Source organism: Camelus dromedarius, chromosome 11, assembly GCF_036321535.1.
Source record: "Camelus dromedarius isolate mCamDro1 chromosome 11, mCamDro1.pat, whole genome shotgun sequence".
In the NCBI taxonomy this organism is placed as follows: domain Eukaryota; kingdom Metazoa; phylum Chordata; class Mammalia; order Artiodactyla; family Camelidae; genus Camelus; species Camelus dromedarius.
The window spans coordinates 63,538,953-63,559,876 of NC_087446.1; the positions used below are offsets into that span (position 1 = coordinate 63,538,953).

The following is a 20,924-nucleotide window of genomic DNA, read 5'->3' on the forward strand; positions in this document are numbered from 1 at the left end:
CTTTGTAGAGGTGTGCCAGTCCCCTGGAGGCCTGCAGGGGGAGTGTTGCAAAAATGGAGACCCAAACCTTCAAATGTATAGTAACTTACCCAGGGCAAGGACTGTCCCAGGGCCAGCAGAGTGAGAGCCTATTTGTTTGTTTGTTTGTTATTTTAGTATAATCCTGGACAAAGAAGTAAGAGAGTCAAAGGGAATATGGAAAGAAGAATTAGGGAAAACACGTATGGGAGCTTTTAAGAAAGGGGGAAAAGAGAGAATCTTAAGAATATGAGAGTGTTTGAGGGGTGGAGAAAACATTAGAGACACTGGGAAATAGTCTAGAAAGATTCCAAGTGACACAGACGAGACAGGGGACAAAGACAGAGCTGGGGATGAGACAAAACCAGAGAGTGAGAGAGAGAAGGGAAAGATGGACAGATGGATATACTCAAGACCAACACCTGGTAAGAAAGAGAACTAGGAAGGGGAGGAGGGGAGCAAGTGAGGTTCCAGTTGTGCCAGGTTATTTCCTATCTCCCTTCCCGGCCCCATTTCTGCATTGGAGTTATAAATAGCAGAGTTGGAAAATGTCCTCTCTCCCTTTGCCTTTGTCTCAGCCTGGGGGGTGGGGGGAGGAGATGCAGAGGGACAGGTCTGCCGATCCCTGCGGACATCCCTGGAAAGCCCCAGCCAGCCCCTGCCCAGGACTCTGCCCCCTCCAATCCCTTCCCCTTTTGAGGGTGGGAAATGTACCCTGGGAAGGGTCTGGAATCTGGAGGCACCCTTCCCTGTCCTCCGTCTCTAGGGTCCAGTCTCTCATCTTCCCCCTTCTTTGACAGCCCCTCCTCCCGCCGACTTAATTTCCTCTTCCTGGATCAGTCTTTTCCTTGTTTTCTCCTTTCATTCTGCCCTTGTTGATCGAAGTCTTGCCCTTCTTTCTCCATCTCTTTTCTCTTTCTGTTTTCTTTCTTGTTGCCTCCTTTGCTCCCCTCTCCAGGCCTGCTCAGTTTTACTCTTTTTGTGCCTGTCTTTTCCTCTGTTCCCCTGAAGCATCTCGACGTGGTTAGCACAGCCGTTGCCACCCACTGCCGGGCTCTGAGGGGTGGATGGAATGGGATGGGAGAGGGTGTGACTCGAACAGCAGAAGAGGTGCTCTGTGTGTCCACGGGGAGAAGGGAGCATTAAGGCACCACACCGGACTCAGGCCCGAGACCACCACCCTTTCATCACCTCTCTTTCTGTCTGCATCTGTCTTCCCACACTGGCCTTTAGCCTCATCCACTTCTCATCTCTCCCCTCTCCCTTTCTCTTTTTTGGCCCCTTTCTATCCAAATTTCTACGCCCCCCTCCACCCCCGGCCTCTTGCACCACTCGCAGGCTTGAGCAAGAGTGGGAGGAAGGGGAGACCGCTGACGCTGACGGGGGCGGTGCCGAAGCTGAGGTGGAGCTGGGGGGCGGGGGGGAGCGAGGTCCCACCAAGAGCTGCCGTTCTGGGCATCCCTCAAGGGCTCCCGGCGGCCTCCACGTGCCGCGGCACCAAAGGGCGGGGTGAGGGCGGCACTTGTGGGAGCGGAGGCGGGAGCCCGAGTGGACCCCTGGCTGCTGCTGCTGCTGCTGCAGCAGGCGTCTTGCCAGTGCTGGGGCGGCGGAGTGGCAGGAGCGGGGTGATGAGGCGATAGATTGGGAGACCCCCCCTGAAGGATTAGCGAGACTCGGAGACCAGAGACTCGCCCTGGAACACGTGGGACTCTGGGCGAAAGCGCGCGGGGGTCGCACCATAGCCAGGACTCGCTCCATGGCCGGGACTCCGGGCCGCGATCCTTGGGGGGCCCCTAGAATTTGTTACCTTCTCGGCTCCCTGCTCGCTGGACTGCTCTCCCCAGGGGCTGTAGCTTTCAATCTGGACGTGATGGGCGCCCTGCGCAAGGAGGGCGGGCCGGGGAGCCTCTTCGGCTTCTCTGTGGCTCTGCGTGGGCAGTTGCAGCCCCGACCCCAGAGCTGGTGAGTCACCGCACCCGCCCAGAATACCCGTGCCCGAGCCACAGTCACCCCACCCCCCTGCCCCATCTCTCAATCTTCCAACCCCACCAAGACTCAGACTGACCACAGGTATCCGATACCCCAGCCTAGAGCTTTGTCTCGTCTGTCTTGGGTCTGAGACCCAGGGTCTTGCTTTGGGGATGGGTTTGAGAGCAAGGTTCTTGTCTTGGCCAGGAGCCACCTCCTTTTGCCTTTCATCCCACTTGCATCCTTGTTCCAGTCCCAGGGCCTGTGGCTCCCCTCCTTCAGGGGACTGAACTCCCCTAGGGAGGGAGATTGAGCGTTTTGCCTCTGCTTAGGGCAGAAGAGCGAAAGGACAGAGGTTGAAGGTGCCATGGGAGGGATGGAGGGTAGACTCCATAAATATCTTCTTGCCAGAGTAGTGCCATGGGGTGGGATGAGAGCAGCAGCACACTGGGAGGCCAGGGGAGACCTGCTGCTTCTGTGGCTCAAGACCACGGGGAAGGCTGGGAGGAGAGGCTCGGAAGACCTGGGGGCGGGGGTGGTCTGGCAATCTGTACTAGGTGGTTTGGTGATCGAGAGTGGCAGAGAACAGAGCCCCCCAGAGCTGTAGCAGCAGCGGCAGCAGCAGTGAGGGGGACCCAGGAAGGATGCTGGCCAGGCGGTTCCCTCTTCTCCTCCTCAGGAAATTTCCAGTTCCAGGAATCTCAGCAGTGGGGGAAGGCGGGGAGGAGTGAGGGGCAGAGGACAATTCTGGTTAGTTTCTGATCAGTTTGGGACCCGGGGGAGAAGGACACAGTTGTGTGTGGGGCCTGTGACTGTCATGCTTCTTGTGCAGTTGGCTCCTGCTCTGGTGTGCCATGTGAAAAAGAGGCAGGAAGGGGAAGAAAGCTTCCCACCCCTTCCCGCCAGGGGCGGGGGGCTTTTCTCTCCTAGGTCAGACCCTAAGCCACACTAAGTGTCCATTACTGGGATCAGTGCTACCCACTGGGACTCTCTTCTCCCCACTGCTGTTGCCCTGGGGGCAGAGGGTAGGGCCCAGAGCTCATTTCCCTTGCCTTGTTCAGGGAGGAGGGGCTAGTTCTGATCTTTCTTCTTCCATTTCCTTTGTCATTAGGGAGCAGGGTCAGTGGTCCCCCAAACTTTGGGAGTGATAGAAAGCTACTGACTTCATCTCTTCTTCAGCCTTCTCTCTGCTTCCTCCCTCATCTCTGTCTCCCTCCCTTCACCTCTCTCCCCGCATCTGCCAGAGTTCCAGGACTGGAGGCCTTTGTAGGACATGCTGAACTCTGAGCTATTTCCAGGCAAATTCTAGGTTATTTTTAATAGCTTGGTCTCTTGTCATTTCCCCTTCATCTCTGAAGGTGGCCCCTGATTCTGTCTCCCAGAGCCAAGCCTGGGGCATTCCCAGAGGGGCCTGACCCCCTCACCCTGCTCTTGCTCCAGCAGGGGGCACTTCGCTATCTGGTGGCACATGAGAGGCCAGGTAGGTACCTTGCTAAGTCCCCCCGGCTTTGGAGTTGCAGTTCACCTGCCCCAGAATTTGCTGATTGAAAACCTTACCTAGTTTGATGTCTTTCGATCTGGCCCCGAGATGAGACTTTGAAGTTTAACCTTCTTTGCGCTGTGGTTTCAGCCTCATTTATTTCCATCAACTGTAAAATGGAGGTGAACAATAGTATGACCACATAGAGTTGTGGGCATTGAAAGAGTTCTTAATATATGGAAAATGCTGGGAATAGCACAGGCCTGTAGTGGGCGCTATGACAATGCTGGTACTTTTATTCTTGTGTAGTGATCCACGGAGCTGGAGAGTAGCTTTAGTGCCTCACAGAGAGCCCCGATCCAACGGCTTGGCTAGAGTACCCCCTGGGCTGAGCCAACCTTCCAGGCCGAGCACCCTCCCCAGAGGGCCACCTAGACTGAGAGCCAGAGAGGGCTGGATTGGATTGGAGGCTGGAGTGTGTGGGGAGGTGAGAGGTACCGAGGTAGTGGGCTACTCCTTCGCCTCCACTAAGCCAGGTTCCCAAGGAGTCCCTTGCTCCCAGCTGCCAGCATGTCTCTGTCTTTCTCTCTGCAGTGGCTGCAGCTGTGGCTACTGTTCTGTCCAGAGGCCTGGGGTGGCTGAGGACCATGGGATGAAGTCAGGAAGGAGTGTGTGGCAGGGGCAGAGGTGGAGGGACTGGAGTGGCTGCATGTGGGAACTCTTGTTCCAGGAGGCATGGTCTGTTCTCTTCTCCACTGCGTGGGGCTGGGCATAGCTATGCACTCAGCTTCTTTCCTCCAGGTGGATCCCCCAGCCCGACCCCAGCTCATGATCTCCAGGGGAGATGTGAGCACTGAGCACTGGTTGTTCGCTTCTCCTGGTACTTAGTTATGCACAGACCAGCTGAGGCATTGGTTGCCTCCGTGAGCCTACATAATGTGCGGGTTCAGTGAACACATCCGGACACCTCCTAGGGGGCAAGTGCAAAGATGAATAAGACAGCCCCGGTCCTCCATGGGGTCACCATTCCTGTGTGTGGAGGTGAGGCACCGCAGACTTGTCCAAAGGTTGGCTATGCCACTCAGTTTGTTTTTCTGCTCAGGGTACCCTCCTCTCCCCATCTCCGTCTCCCTTTTCTGGAGGTGGCGAGTCATTGAGTGGTGGAAAAGACACGGGTATTGGAGTTAGGCAGATGTGGGTTTGAATTCTAGCATACTACTAATGTCTCTGGGCAAGTTTCCTCATCTGAAAGACAGGAGAAGAATCCTCACAGAGGACTGTTGTGAAGGTTAAATGAGCTGGTGAAGGTAACCTGCCTGGCCTGGTGCCCGGCACCCAGTAGAGAGTCTGTTTATTTTTTTAATCGAAGTATAGTCAGTTTACAATGTCGTGTCAATTTCTGGTCAGTAGAGAGTCTAATACGTTAGTTCCTCATATCCCTGGCATCTAGCCTAGGGCTGGGTCTGACAGTAGTACATGCTGACTAAATATTACTTCCTTGTCTCATCAGTGCCTGACACAGGGCTCGGCAGGTGATAGATTCTCAATAAATTGTTGTTAATCAGTGCCCAGTGTCTGCTCTCTTCCCTTGCACTTCCCACCCCCTTCTCTCTCTTGACGCTGGCTCTGACATGGGATGACAGCTGCGAAGAGAAAGGAGTTGTGGGAAGGGAGAATGGCTCTGTGCCCCATCAGAACTGGCATGGTGCCCTGCGAATGCCTGTCTGCAATATTGCCCTGCACAGCTTCAGGCCTTGGCCGTCAGCAAGGGAGACGGAGGAAAAGAGTGTAGGAGAGAGGCCTTGGGGTTTGCTCTGCTGCCGCTTTGAGTCTCTCCCTCTGCGAAGAGAGGATCCTTGTAGCCAGCTAGGTGCCTGTCACCTTGCCTCACTCTCTCCTTCACTCCTGGTCCAGGGGTTCAGCCCTAGGGGACCCAGGCAGCCTCCATTCCCAGCACAGTCCTTCCCTGGGGAAGAAGCCTTGGCTGTGATCATGGAAAATTGTCCTGCCAAGAAAGTTGTATCTGGGAAAGCATCCGAGGGGGAGGTAGGAGAGAAGACTGGGTGGGGGCAGGGTGGGTGGGAGAAGTGGGGAAAATCATGGACGTGGGGAGGAGAAGGGAGGATGGGGAAGGGGATTCAGGATGTGGGGGGAGAATGGGCAGGAATGGAGGCACTTGCCCCTACCTCCATACCAGCCGGAATGACCGACAGAATCCTGGGCCGGCAGGATTGCTGGTGGTGGGTGGGTCCTTGATGGGCCCCCGATGACGGGGTGGGGGAGGCAGAGCCATTTCTAGTCTCTTGCTTGGCTTCCAAAGCTGGTTCCTAGGCCACCTTATGGTGCCAGTCTGGGCTCCTGTTACTTTTGCTCCCAGCATTCTTGGCATTTCTGGGAAGGTTTCAACTGACCCATGGCTGAGGAGGGCAGAGCTTGGGGATGGGGCCAGGGAGTGGGTAGGGAAGGCCTGGTCAGAATCAGGTGTTGGGAACAGGCGGTTCTTTCAAACTAGCAGTGCTGGCCAGGCTGCTTGAGTTGGGGTGTGTGTGTGTGTGCGCGTGCGTGTGCGCGCGCGCGCGCGCGCATGCGTGTGTGTGAAATATGTATGTGAACTATGTATGTGGTCTCTCATCCAGGTAGTATGTGTGTACGGAAAGTGATGGTTGCATGGCCAAGTGTACTAATTTGCCCTTACCAGGACATGGGAAAACTGACTTTAGGCCCTTTTCCTGAGTCCTCCAACACTCTGGCTGGTACCAAGGAGCTGGGCCTGGGCAGCTCTGGGGAGGTGAAGGGCTCCAGCCACTAACTCCTGCCCCATCGCGCAGGCTGCTGGCGGGCGCTCCCCAGGCTCTGGCTCTGCCTGGGCAGCAGGTGAATCGCACCAGAGGACTCTTTGCCTACCCCCTGAGCCTGGAAGAGACTGACTGCTCCAGGGTGGACATCGACCGGGGAGATGAGGGCCTTGTGGGGGTCGGGTGGGGGGAAGCACATGACGGGGGGAGGGGAGGCCCCTCCACTCCCTTCCCCTAATTCCCCGTGTCCTGCCTCTAGCGGATGTGCAGAAGGAGAGTAAGGAGAACCAGTGGTTGGGAGTCAGTGTTCAGAGCCAGGGGCCTGGGGGCAAGATTGTTGTGAGTACCACATTTTTTTTCACTTTTAATATTTACCATTTTTATTGAAAAAAGTCACAAAAGTTAATTTTTAAAAAGAGGGAAAAATAGTTTGACTCTGTAATAGTAATATAATTGCGGTGAGTACATCTTCTGACTGTATGCAAGGGTGGTGTGTGTGTGTGAGTGTATATCTGTGTGTGTGTAGTGTGTATATACACAGATGTGCTTACAGAACTCAGGTTGGCCATATGGTGTGATGGTCTGGTTCCCAGGACCTCAGGGAGATATAAAAAAGCATAAGACACAGTTCCTGTCCTTAGAAATTTAAAAACATCTATCTGTTCATTCAGCCACTCATTTGTCAAACTCAGGTGTTGTGCTAGTTGCTGAAAGAGGACAGGTGAACACAGGGAAAAGCCTGGCCCGTGCCTCAGCTACCCTGCTGCCTAGCTGCAGAGATTCTCATTCTCTCTTTTTCTGTGTCTGTTTCTCTCTTTCTCTGTGTCATCGCTAACACGCACAAACACAGTAATACAAGTCACTGCGGGGCAGGATGTGGTTAACGTTAAGTGAGTGGTACAGTCCCCAGTCTATGAAAGTCTGAGGGAGGAGAGGAGAGAAAAGACTCCTGCAGGTGGGGGTGGTTTGAGCCAGGATTTCAAGAATAAGCAATGCTTGGAGAGTGGAGAGGGAAGGGAGCTCTTTGCAGATGAGGTGATGGCACTTGGGAAGGGGTAGAGGCAGGACCAAGCTGGGCACGTTGGGGATTGTCCAACGTATGGCGGGATCAAGGAGGCACGAGTTCTGTGTGCTGGCTTCGCTGTGCTGTGGGCGCCTGGGCAGAACGTGGAGCAAGGGCTTCTCCCTCCAGGGCCGGGAAGCGGGTGCAGAGAGGGTAGGATGGGGGTTCTGTATATACCTGCCTAACACTGGCTGGGCAGTGGTACCCAAGTGATGCTGGCAGAGGAGTGTGTGGATGTGTGTGCACCTACGCAGATGCACGTGTGCACACAAACCAGTGTCTGCCAAACATGTGCATGTATGCATGTGGGTCAAGTAGGTCCCCAGCCCATGCAGTAGAATGACGGCTCCTTTCCTCGCACAGACCTGTGCACACCGATACGAGTTGCGGCAGCAAGTGGACCAGATCCTGGAGACAAGGGATGTGATTGGTCGCTGCTTTGTGCTAAGCCAAGACCTGGCCATCCATGATGAGCTGGATGGTGGGGAGTGGAAGTTCTGTGAGGGGCGCCCGCAGGGCCACGAACAGTTTGGGTTCTGCCAGCAGGGCACGGCCGCTGCCTTCTCTGCAGACAGCCACTACCTCCTCTTTGGAGCCCCGGGAACTTATAACTGGAAGAGTGAGTCACACCTGGGGGAGGGGAGAAGGGAACCAAAATGTCCCAGTACCTCAGAGAGGGGACTGGGGGCAGCACGTGGCCAAGCATGCCCACAAGTTCACTGCCACGCCTCCCACCACCGTCATGCCAGTGTACACACATTCACGAATGGGGCTATCTCCACTCCTTCGAATGGCTGAGTGTTCTGCAACAGGCTGGCACGAGTCCCCACATCCACCGCTGGGCACCTGCCCAGCCGGGGTGCGCATGCTCCAACACACCAGCCCACCCTTCATCACTCCCATTCCCATCTCTGCACGCTGCCGCTGGCCAGGCTGACACTCGGTGAGTGTGATGCCAAGTCTGGGGGACCCCAGGCAGCTTGGGCCGGGGAGGGGGTGGAGACAGGGCTGGAAAGGAGAGGAGGGGCTTCCCTGGGGGCCTGTCTAACAGCCGGCCTGGGGGTGCACCTCACTTCCTGCCCCGGGCACTAACAGATCTGTCCTTGCAGGCACGGCCAGGGTGGAGCTCTGTGCACAGGGCTCAGTGGACCTGGCACATCTGGACGACGGGCCCTACGAGGCGGGGGGTGAGAAGGAGCAGGACCCCCGCCTCATCCCGGTCCCTGCCAACAGCTACTTCGGTAGGGACCCCTCCCCGGCCCAGAGCTGCTCTAACCCTCTGTTCCTCTCTCTCTCATCCTCCCTCTCCACGCTCCCATCCTTCTGTCTCTGTCTCTGTCTCTCTGTCTGATTCTTATCTCTCTGGTCTCTTTGTCTCTCTCATGTTCTTTCTCCACTTCTTCCTCTTCTACCTCCTCCTCGCCTTTCCGTCTGCCTCGGTCTCTCCACTCTGTGGCCTCTTCCCCGGATGTCCCTCCCTGGTGTCTCCCCCCACCCCCACCCCATCCCCCGCAGGGTTGCTCTTTGTGACCAACATTGATAGCTCAGACCCTGACCAGCTGGTGTATAAAACTTTGGACCCTGCTGACCGGCTCCCAGGACCAGCCGGAGACTTGGCCCTGAATAGCTACTTAGGTTTGTAAGCGCCCCTCCACGTCCTCCTGGGCCCTGGGGGCTTGGCCTGGCCTCCCCTCCTCTCCTGCCCTGCCCCCCAACAGCACACTTTCAGGGAAATACCCATTGGGCCCAACTTACAGAGAAGAGCTGAGCCCAGTAACCAGGACGGAGGAGAAGAGGCCCCAGGGGTGACAGCCTAGGGGGCTGTGACCGGGGTCTCTGGAGGAAGGTCCAGGTGGGTGGGACTGTCCCGGGAAGGAAGGAAGCTAGACCTCTGGGGGCCTTCCTCTGAGGGAGGGATGGTGGGCACGTGTGGAGACAGGTCCAGCTGTGTTGGTAAGTCCCTCTCATTGTCTCATCTGCATCCCTCTGCAGAAGAGGAGGAAATGAGGCCCGGGAGATGTTTGGGTGAATCAAGTTCTCCCCTACTCCCCCATGTCTCCCCCCTCCCATCCATGTGAAGACTTTCTCTCCCTGCGTGGATGGTGGGAATTGGGGGCAAGGAAGGTGCATTGGATGGAATGGGGACCTCCTGGGTGTGCAGAGGGGAGAGCAGTTCCCTGGGAATTGTATGGGAGGCAACCTGCCCTAGCTCCTGCCAGTGCCACAGCCCCCCACCCAGCTCCTTGGCCTTCTCAGTGGCCTTTCTCCCTCCTCCCCAGTCCTTGAGGCCGACCTCACCGCAACCCTTGTGCCAGCCCCCAGTATCTGGGTGGGGAGGGCTGCCAGGCCTCCAGAAGGGAGGAGGAGTGGTGCAGCCGTGGTGGGGATACCTTGGCAGGTGCCTTCCACCTATTGGCTCCGACCTGCTCGGAGAGGGGCAGGGTGGGGGGGCGCTTACTAGTGGGTCGCCCCCGCTCAGGTTTCTCCATTGACTCGGGGAAGGCGCTGATGCGAGCAGAGGAGCTGAGCTTTGTGGCAGCGGCCCCTCGTGCCAACCACAAGGGTGCTGTGGTCATTCTGCGCAAAGACAGTGCCAGCCGCCTGGTGCCCGAAGTTACACTGTCTGGGGAGCGCCTGGCCTCTGGCTTTGGCTACTCACTGGCTGTGGCTGATCTCAACAATGATGGGTGAGAGAGGGCCGAGGGAAGTGGAGCCTGGGGGAGGCTGGGTCCGGGAAGGGTGAGGGGCCTCTGGCCTTTCCTCCTGACTCCCCAGGCTGGGGAGGACTCCACACTGGCTGTCTTCCTCTCTCCTTAGCTGGACAGACCTGGTAGTGGGTGCCCCCTACTTCTTTGAGCTCCAAGAAGAGTTGGGGGGTGCCGTGTATGTGTATATGAACCAGGGGGGGTCACTGGGCTGGGGTCTCCCCTCTCCGGCTCTGCGGCTCCCCCGACTCCATGTTTGGGATCAGCCTGGCTGTCTTGGGGGACCTCAACCAAGACGGCTTCCCAGGTGTGACTGGGACCGGGAGAGGCTCAGGGGAGGGAGGGGGCAGGGCAGGGGTGGGGAAGTACCTCTGAGGTCAAGAGGAAGGTCCTCTGAGGGCCCAGGGAGGGGAGCAGCCTAGGCTCACACCTGGGCAGCTTTGTGACCTTGGGCAGGTGCCCTTTCTGAGCTAGCGTTACCTGCAGAGAGTAGCTGAGAGGACTGAACGTGATGCGTGTAAGGCGCCCAGGACTTGGTAGCCGCTCAGCAAGATAGGGAAGACAGGACATGGAGCTGAGTGACTGAGGGAAAGCTGGGGCTGGACCTTGTGCCTCTCCGCCCCCTGCCCCCCCAGGTCTGATTGCCTTTCTCCTGCTCCCGCAGACATCGCCGTGGGGGCTCCCTTCGATGGGGATGGGAAAGTCTTCATCTACCACGGGAGCAGCCTGGGGCTTGTCGTCACAGCTTCCCAGGTGAGGGCAGTGGCGGGACCAGGAACGGGCGTGGGTGGGACGGGCGGCGGGGCAGCAGCGGCAGGGGAGGCAGAGGCCCGGGGGTGGTGGGTGGGAGACCGACGGTCTGGCCCCGCAGGTGCTGGAGGGCGAGGCCGTGGGCATAAAGAGCTTTGGCTACTCCCTGTCGGGCGGCCTGGACGTGGATGGGAACCATTACCCGGACCTGCTGGTGGGCTCCCTGGCCGACACGGCCGTGCTCTTCAGGTGAGCCCTCCTTCTGCTCTGCCCTCTTTCTCCCCGAGGCCCGGAGCACCCCCCCCCCATCCTCCCCGCCCCGGGCCAGCTCTGCTGCTGGAGAGTCCACCGGCTCCCCGCTTTCCCAGCCTCAAGTTCTCATGCCTCCTGTGCCCTCCAATCCCCATTCCCCAGGGCCAGGCCCGTCATCCGTGTCTCCCACGAGGTTTCTATCCTTCCGAGAACCATCGACCTAGAACAGCCCAACTATGCCGGCGGCCACTCAGTCTGGTGAGGTGGAATCCCAGGGGAGGGCGGAGGGGAGCACCCAGGGCCCAGTCCTGCACCTCTAGCTCCCTTTCTCTGCCCAGTTTGGGGCTGGGGCTGGGGCAGGAGTGTGCAGGGTCGGGGTGGGACCTTGGCCTGTCAGCCTCGCCTTTGTCCCCGCAGCATGGACCTAAGGGTCTGTTTCAGCTACGTCGCATCGCCCAGCAGCTACAGCCCTGTTGTGGGTGAGTGAGGCCCCTCCACCCCCACCCCACTGGGTTTCCCAGTGCGTCCCCCGAGGTGGAGGAAGGGCCGACTGGAGCCGTTCCCCAGCTCACTGGCTCCTCCTCTCCCACCTGCCACAGCCCTGGATTACACGTTAGATGGGGACACAGACCGCAGGCTCCGGGGCCAGGTCCCCCTTGTGATCTTCCTGAGCCGTGGCCCGGATGACCCTAAGCACCAGGCCTCAGGCACCATGTGGCTGAAACGCCAGCGTGACGGAGTCTGTGGTGACACCACGCTCCAGCTTCAGGTGCATGCTGCCCCCTTGGCCCCTGAGGGTCACTCTCACATCCTTTTTCTTCCTGCTTTCCTCTCAGCTTCTTCCCTAACACACGCACACCTCATTCTAAGATCTCGACCTTGGGGAAGGCTCCCTTTTGGGCTGACCACCCCCACCCCCCAACCGCTGCCTTCTTGCGTCTCCTGTTAAGCTCTGTCCTCCCTGGAGATGGTGACAGCAGGTTGTGTCTTCACGTCTGGTTCTCAAAGCCCTGCTCTCCTCCCTTCACCCCAGTCGCTCTCCCTCCTCCTTGCCCAGTTCTCCACCTCTCTCCTTCACCTCCCTGAGCCTCTTTCCGAATTTCCAGATCTGTCTCAGGTCTGGCTGGGGCTTTGGGCAGGGCTGGGGCTGGGGGTTGTTCTTGTATCCACGTCCGTCTTTTCTCTTCCCAGGAGAATGTCAAAGACAAGCTTCGGGCCATTGCGGTGACCCTGTCCTATAGTCTCCCGACCCCCCGGCTCCGGCGACAGGCTCCTGGCCAGGGGCTGCCCCCAGCGGCCCCCATCCTCAATGCCTACCCGCCCAGCACCCAGCGGACGGAGGTGAGCCTGGGTTCCAGCTTAGCCCAGGAAGAGGAGCCGTGGCCCCTCGCCAGTGACACGCACTCACAGCGCGTGAGACCCTTTCACCGGTTACCCCGGTATCTCCTCCTGTTTCTAGATGCTGTAACAGGGGGGACCCCAGATGAAACCTGGCCCATGTGACCATGAGTTGCTAGTCGGAGGGGCAGGCAGGCACTCAGGGGCGCAGGGGTGTGGGGCTCTGCCGTCTTCAGATGTGGTCTCCAAGGCCACCTCTATCCCAGCATGCTGGAGGGGAGCGTGGAGCTCCTTGCATGGGTTTCACGGCCGGTCTGGCAGTGGCGCTCTTCGCTTCGCGTTCTAAGTCTGGGGCTCAGTTACACAGGAGAAAGGCCGAGGAAATATGGCCTTGCTCTGGACTAGCCTGCTAGCCTCTACTGCGACATCGTAATTCTCCCATCATTTTGCTGATGAGGCCCCAGCTCAGAGTGGTTGAGTGACCAGCTCGATATCACACAGCTGGGAAGCCACAGGTCTTCGAGTTGAACACAGGCTATTTACCCCTGTGATCCTCTACCCCACCTAGGCAAGGCACATTCACCCCCTAGTAATGACCCTCCTCGAATCTCTCCTCAGATCCACTTCCTGAAGCAAGGCTGTGGGGAAGATAAGATCTGTCAGAGCAACCTGCGGCTGGTCCACGCCCGTTTCTGCACCCGCATCAGTGACACCAAGTTTCAGCCTCTGCCCATGTGAGGCGGAGCAAGGGAGCAGGCGGGGTGGGAAGGCAAGAGCTCCAGGATCGGAAGGAAGTCCCCTCAGGAGCGCCAGTCTGCAGGGAGAAAGCGGATGGCTGGGGGGACCTGCTGATAATTCAGAAGTTTGCAGATGGGGGCAGTGGTGGACCCACAGGGGCTCCCCTGGCAAGGAATGACAGGCCTTCACCATATATGTACATATATACACAAACATACAGTTCACATATCATATATCTCTCTTTTTAGTCTTCACGACCCTGTGAGATAGGAATTCTTGTAAGTCCCACTTTATAAATGGAAAATGGAGGCCTAGAGAGGTTAGGTTACTTGCCCAAGGTCGGGTAGTGGTGGAGCTGGGACCAGAATGGAGGTCCCCTGACTCCAAGTCGTGATTCGCCTAAGTCTGAGATTTGGGAGACCCAGGCGGGAGGAGAGGGGGTGTGCCCTGGGGGAAGGAGGCAGGAGAGGGGGAGGCCGGGGGAGGTGTTCAGATCTTTGAGTGAGTGGGATCTGACCCTCCAGGGATGCGGATGGGACGACAGCCCTGTTTGCACTGAGTGGGCAGCCAGTCATCGGCCTGGAGCTGAAGGTCACCAATCTGCCCTCGGACCCAGCCCAGCCCCAGGCCGATGGGGATGACGCTCACGAGGCCCAGCTCCTGGTCACCCTCCCTGCCTCTCTGCACTACTCAGGAGTCCGGGCCCTGGACTCTGTGGTGAGGACCTGGGCAGGGTAGGCGTGGGGTGTTCAGGGGCTCCAGCAACCCAAGCTGATCTCTCCTTCTCTCCCCACTCCAGGAGAAGCCACTGTGCCTGTCCAATGGCAATGCCTCCCACGTTGAGTGTGAGCTTGGGGAACCCCATGAAGAGAGGCGCCCAGGTTGGCACATCTGCCCTTGTCCCTATCAAAGTGGCTCTCTATCCCCCGATCCTTCCTCAAGCCCCTCGCCCTTCTGGACTCTCATCCTGCTCCGTCCTTGGTCCAGGTCACCTTCTACCTCATCCTTATAGCACCTCAGGGATCACCATTGAGACCGCAGAGCTAGAGGTGGAGCTGCTGTTAGCCACGTAAGGCTGGTGGGGCCAGGGTGGGTGATGGTGGGGGAAGTTGGCTGGAAGTCCACCTAGAAGGGGCTTCACTGTCCTCATCTGACCCCTTGGGGTGGTGTCTGTGCCTGCTGCCCACGCCCGCCCTGCCACACGCCAGGATCAGCGAGCAGGAGCTGCGTCCAGTCTCTGCCCGAGCTCGTGCTTCATCGAGCTGTCGCTGTCCATCACGGGGTAAGCCCTGCCCAGGGGGGCACCGCCGCCAGAGGGGTGGGCACTGCTACTCCCAAACCCAAGCCTGGGCTCTCCCTCACCCTCCATCAGGCCCCAGGCCTCCTGAGCCCCCGTTTTGACCCCTCCTCACCAGGGTGGCCATTCCCCAGCAGCTCTTCTTCTCTGGCGTGGTGCGGGGTGAGAGTGCCATGCGGTCTGAGCGGGATGTGGGCAGCAAGGTCAAGTACGAGGTCACGGTGAGTGTCCTGGTGAGGCCCCTCCTTGGCACAGAGGAGGGGCTGAGGTCTGCCCCAGGAGCTGTGGCTCTTCTCCCATATGGCCGCATGGTGGTCTAGCGAGTTCGAGGCCTCGCTCAGCTCCTGGGCCTTGGCTGTGGGCAGGTGTTTGTGCTGGGGCCTCAGTTGGCCATTTCCTGCTCAGCCCTGGCCGGCCGTCTCACCTGCTGGTCTGGGGGGCCCATGAGGGCCCAGGGCAGCTGCTCTGCCTAGGGCCTCAGCTGGGGGCTGGGGACTCGGGGGCAGGGCTGCTGTCTCTCTCTCGGACTCTGCCCTGGTGCGGCTGGGGCCTTCCCACACCCCTAGTGGCATCTCTAGGTTTTCCTGGGCTTGGGGCGGGCAGAGACTGGCGCCTGGATCTAGGATCCTGAGTCTTTGTCAAGACTCTGCTCTCTGAGGCCTCCCCACAGCCTGCGTGCTCTCCATCCCCAGGGATTTAGTGGCCTTCATGCTCGCCTGTGCCCACAGGTCTCCAACCACGGCCAGTCACTCAACACCCTGGGCTCTGCCTTCCTCAACATCATGTGGCCCCATGAGATTGCCAATGGGAAATGGCTGCTGTACCCCATGCGGGTGGAGCTGGAGGGCGGGCAGGGGCCCGGGCAGAAGGGGCTCTGTTCCCCCAGGCCCAACGCCCTCTACCTGGTGAGGCTTAGGCTGGGTGGGCGGGGCTGCTGAATTGGGGTGGGGGGTAGACTTGGGGAAGGACGCTGTGGGCTGGGGGTGTGTGGATAGGTGGGGGGCCAGGAGGAAGGTGGTGGGTAGGAGATGCCATCTCAGGACTGCTGCATTTGGAGGGACCCTCACTGGGCCCCCTCCCCACCTCAGGATGTGGACAGCAGGGACAGGAGGCGGCGGGAGCTGGGGCAGCCGGAGCAGCCCGAGCCTCGTGAGCAGCCGGAGCCCAGCACGTCCTGGTGGCCAGTGTCCTCTGCTGAGAAGAAAAACGTCATCCTGGTGTGGGCAGGGCAAACTTGGTGCAGCCAGGATGGGGGAGGGGGCGCGTGGTATGATAGAGGAAGCGGGTGGTGGGGAGGGAATGGTGCGTCAGGACGGTGGGTGGCGCGTGGGGAGGTGCGATGGTCTGACAGCTGGGCAAGTTGACAGGACAGTGCACAACACGCCTGTGAGGCAGCTGCGGACGCCAAAGTCCCACCCCTCCACGCTCGCCAGGTGCTTACTCCAGGGCAGGCGCTTACCTATAGCCTTTTCATCTTGTGGATGAAAGATCACGGTTTATAGAGGTGGGATGGTCTTAGCCACCTCTGAGATCTGTTTATTGTTCTTTTGAATTCTTTTTCGACAAAAAGTCAATTTGCATAAGGAAACCTGCTTGATTTTCACAATGTCAAGGACGCTTTAGGTTTCCGACAGTTCTAATTCACGTGATTTATTGTCTCTCCTTTTTGAGCAGTGTTGCCCCCCTTCTCCTACTTGTGTCACCTAGCTTTGTTCCACAGGCAGACTTACTGAGCAGATTAGCGCATGCTCTGTGCTGTCCCTTGCAGGGCGGTGCTGGCAGGGAGAGTGAGCAGGGGACACAGGTCAGCAGGGTACTTGGTCTGGTGGCAAGGGGGTGAATCCCAGGTGCGGAAGGAAGGGCAATAGAAGCAAGAAGAGTCAAAGAGGCCTTTGCAGGGGGAGGTAAGCGGCGGGGCCAGCTCTGGTGTCAGCTGTCTGGGAGGGAGTTCCACTGTCACACCCCATCCCTCTCGGGGCTTCCTCCGCGTCCCTGCTCCCCTGAGAGCATGACCTGAAGCAAACGAAGGCGCCTCAGGAGTAGTAAGAGCTTGTGTCATCGCTGTTTCCCTGATATGTGGCTAGTCCTGGCCTTCCCCATGTGACTGGTTTCCTCGGAAAGCCCTCCCTTTCTGATAAGAACTTTGAAATGGATTCTTTTACTAAAAATGGCATTTAGACAAATTGACCAAGGATTCTTGAATTGCTCCAAAGTGGCAAAATAAAGGATGATGCAAAGAGTTCAAACACTGTCAAAGCCAGTCTTCTGTATACGAAGTGTGATAAATAGAACATTAATCTTAGGCAAACAGGCCATTAGGTGGGATTGGGCCAAATGGATTTAAGTCAGGCCTGGAAGGAGCAGGGCCTAAGTCCGCTGCCCCCCAGCGGCTCTGGGGCAGCCTCATCCTCCTTCAGTGAGTTTGGGCTTAGCAGAGGAATGCGGCTTTGCCCACTCTGGACCTGGGTTCAAATATCTGCTCCACCTCTTAGCAGCTTTGTTAGCTGTGTGACCTGAGGGAGGTCACCTGGCTTCTTTGAACTTGAATTTCCTAGTTTGAAAGATGGAGATGATGGTAATATGCACATTGCAGGACAGTAGCACATTTAAATGGGGCAAGTACCTCGCAGATAGTAGATGCTCAGTAAATGGGACCGTCATTAGGTAGCAGAAGCGGCACCTGGGGAAGCTACTCTGCCTGTTGCTGTCCTCCCTGCTCCCCATGCATCTTAATGCCGAATAGCCCAGATTTGGGGTAGGCTGCTGTTTTGGACCAAGGGTTAATTTGGGAAGACTTCCTGGAGGAAGGGGGTTTGAAGCCAAGTAAGGAAAATGGGATAGATATTGAATGAGGAGCCAAGGGAAAGGGGGGCTCAGGGAGGGATGGAGGGAAGGCTCTGGGCAGACTCAGTGTCTGTGTGAGCATGACTGTGAGGGTGCTGGGCCCTGAGCAGCTCAGTGGGGTGGGGCCACGCGGCTCAGAGCCTCGCCTGTCCTGGTCCCCAGGACTGCACCCGGGGCACGGCCAACTGCATGGTGTTCAGCTGCCCTCTCTACAGTTTTGACCGCGCTGCTGTGCTGCACGTCTGGGGCCACCTCTGGAACAGCACCTTCCTAGGAGGTGAGAGCACGGCCGGGGCACCGGGCTGGGCGTCCTCTTCCCCAACAGCCCCTTGGGGACTCACTTCTCCTCCCACCTCCTCTGTGTCCAAATGCAGCACACTCAGCCCAAGACAGGCGGAAACACCCTCTTCCATTTACAGCTTCAGAAGCTGGGGGAGGGGGACCTTAGGCATTTAGGAGGAGGATCTCCTTCCCTGCTCCCTTAGGAGTACTCAGCTGTGAAGTCCCTGGAGGTGATCGTTCGAGCCAACATCACCGTGAAGTCCTCCATCAAGAACCTGCTGCTCAGAGACGTCTCCACGGTGGTGAGCTGCAGGGCTGGGGAGGAGGGGCCGGGGCATCTCTTCTCTCCTGATGCTCCAGCCCTCGTTCTGCGAACCCCTCCCTCCCCAGATCCCAGTGATGGTATACTTGGACCCCGTGGCGGTGGTGGCAGAAGGAGTCCCCTGGTGGGTCATCCTCCTGGCTTCCTGGCCGGGCTGCTGGTGTTGGCGCTACTGGTGTTGCTCATGTGGAAGGTGAGGCTTGGGGAGGGGGAGGCCGGCGGGGGCTGGGCTCCTTGTCAGGCAGGTGGCCTCTCCAGGTGTGGTTCTCTCACCCACACTCCCATTTCTTCAGCAGATCTGCACTGAGCCCTTACCCTGCACGTACCAGGGACCCTGTCGGGACCTGGACGGTTCGGAGATAAGGCAGGTGCAGACCTCGTTGTCAAGAGGTTTTATAGTCTCGTGGGGGAGGGGAGCCTGTGGTCAAGGACAAGGCAGAGGTACTAAGTCAGGAGAGTGCAGGGGGAGTTCAAAGGGGGAGAGCTTGAGAGCCGGGGGCCCGGAGCTGGGCCTTAGCAGGTGGGGTAGCAGGGTCTGGATGTGGGGAGGTGAATGGGTGGGTCTGTGCCTTTCAAAAGGACCATGGGAGGCAAAGCCATGGAGGCAGGGAAATGTGGGCTGATTTTACTAGAGCATGGCAAGTAAGGCTGGGAAGGAAGCTGTGGCCAAGGGAGCCAACCAGTGTGGAGAACTGCCTCCAGGGAACTGTCTCCAGGACCGAACTCGGAACCTGCGCATACCAGGCTCCACCGGGAACCGTGCTTGTACACAGAGTGTAGCCAGAACCACGTTTGCATCTGGGGCTCCACTGAGAGCACATACGAGCACATGTCCGTACAGTCACACCCGTCACCTGCGGTCATCCCCTGAACCATATGCTACATTTGCGGAACCATGCGCGCCCTTGGGCTTTATGGGGAACTGCCCCTCCCCTCCTCCCTGGGACCATAGACCAAGCACACGCTCTGGCAAATGTGAGTCATCAGTGGACCAGGCCTCTGGGCGTCCAGGCTGTTGGGAACCTTGCCAACTCTTTTTAGGGGAGATTGATGCCTGGGAGAAACTGGCTCTCTGCTCCCTGCTTGCATGGAAGGGGGACCAAGCAGAAATGGGGGCCCCCATCTTTCTCCAGTCTTCCCATCCTCCTCCTCTTCTGCTCCCCTTCTCCCTTACATCCCAGTGTGGCTTCTTCCATCGGAGCAGCCAGAGCTCATCTTTTCCCACCATCACTGGGCCCGTCTGGCTGTGCAGCCCTCGGCCATGGAAGCCGGGGGTCCGGGGACTGTGGGGTAATTGTGTGTGAGCATGTGTGTGTGTAGATATGTGTGTGCGTGTGTGGGGATATATGTGTGTGAGTGTGAGAAACTCCCAGTAGTCACGGGACCAGGAATGTGCAGGGTGAAGAAATGAGATTGCACAGGGGCGTGAGTTCTAGGAGCTGGGGTGGGAGGGACTTACCAGGGTGAGGTCATGAGGGGGCGTATACACAGCCGGGGGCACGCACCAGGGTTGGGTGGGCTCCTGGGCTGTGAGCATGTGGGAGTACAGGGAGGTGCCGTGCTTGTCCTCTGGGGGCATGAGTGTGCAGGCCGTCGTGCAAGGAGGTGCCGTGCAGTCTGAGCATGTAGGAGTCTTGGGCCGTCCTGAGTGTGAGCAGTCCTGAGCGTGAGTGTGCAAGGGGCACGTTTCCATCTTGGTGTGGAAGGGCCAGCATGTTCATGACTCAGGGAGGGGCCAGCCCGAGGGGGGTGCTCCCAGCGCACGAGCACACAGGCTTGAAGAGGAATTATTCCGGAGCTTCCATGGGTCTTGGAAGCCATGTTTTCCCTCCGAACTCGTTTGTGTTCCTGGGGATGCTATTGGGCCTCTTAAAAGCTTGGGAGGGCGTGGGAACCTTTGGGGTCAGCAGTCCTGATGTTCTACCTTCAAGCCCCTCTTGCAGGTGCCAAGGGAGATGTCCTTGGTCCTGCACCTCAGGTCCCCTCCTGGTCTTTCTCTTGCTGTGAATGAGGACCTGGGGACCCAGCATGGATGGTGGCTCTTGTGGGGGCTGCTTGCTGCGCTGGCTGCCGCCCAGCCTGTCTCCTTCCTGCTGCCGTTGGTCCTTTCTGTCCCAGGGACCTTGGAGGCAGGCAGCTGGCTGTACTGAGCATCTGCCCCAGGGACCTCAGCCCCGCAGGCTCCTCACGTCTGGCCTGGTGTCCTTCCAGATGGGATTCTTCAAGCGAGTGCGGTACCCTGAAGCCGCCGTGCCCCAGTACCACGCGGTGAAGATCCTGCGGGAAGACCGGCAGCAGTTCAAGGAGGAGAAGACGGGCACGATCCTGAGGAACAACTGGGGCAGCCCCTGGCGGGAGGGCCCCGACGCGCACCCCATCCTGGCTGGGGATGGGCAGCCCGAGCTGGGCCCCAATGGCCACCCTGTGCCAAGCACTGCCTAGCCTCCTTTGTCCCAGCTGGCCCGTGGGCCCCCGCCACCCCTTCCCCAGAGACGGCTCCTGCGGGTGAAGAGGCGGGACCCGGTTGCTGGTGTCCCATCAGGATTTGGCAGGATCTGTTTCCACAGGGCACAGACCTCTCCCCCCATGAGGACCACCCCCCAAACTTCCCCTTAGGATGCTGTTAGGTGAGAGGGGAAATCAGGGATGGGTCATGGGGGGGTGAGGAGGGCAGCGATGTTCTGATGCAAAGGTGGGGAGAGGGGACCCTACTCCTTCCCTCTCCCATTCACCCTGTATAACGGAACCCCAAGTACCTGACTCCCCAAAAGTGCCTTAAGCCCAGAGGGTGGGGAGGAGGTTATGTCGCTGACTCAGGGGCTCTTCCCTCCCTAGCTTCCCCTCTCCTCTGACCTTAGTTTGTCACATCAATCTAGCAGATTTTGTCTGTATATTAAAAAATATTTGAGTACAAAACCTGGCTCCTTTACTGAGTCCCGCCACCTCCTGCCCAGGGTCTGCAGGAGAGGGCAGATTTTCTCTGCACGCACACAGCTCAGGACAAAGGTGGTGATGGGAGGGAGTGCTGGGGGCCTGGCACAGACACATGTATCATGACTTGTGTGACCAGGT

The 20,924-nt window shown here is 58.4% G+C and overlaps 1 pseudogene; it reads left to right on the plus strand.

Annotated features, from left to right (window-relative positions):
- The first annotated feature begins 1,696 nt into the window (after window positions 1–1,696).
- LOC105106632 (integrin alpha-7-like) lies at window positions 1,697–20,768 on the plus strand (annotated as a pseudogene).
- Window positions 20,769–20,924: the final 156 nt, after the last annotated feature.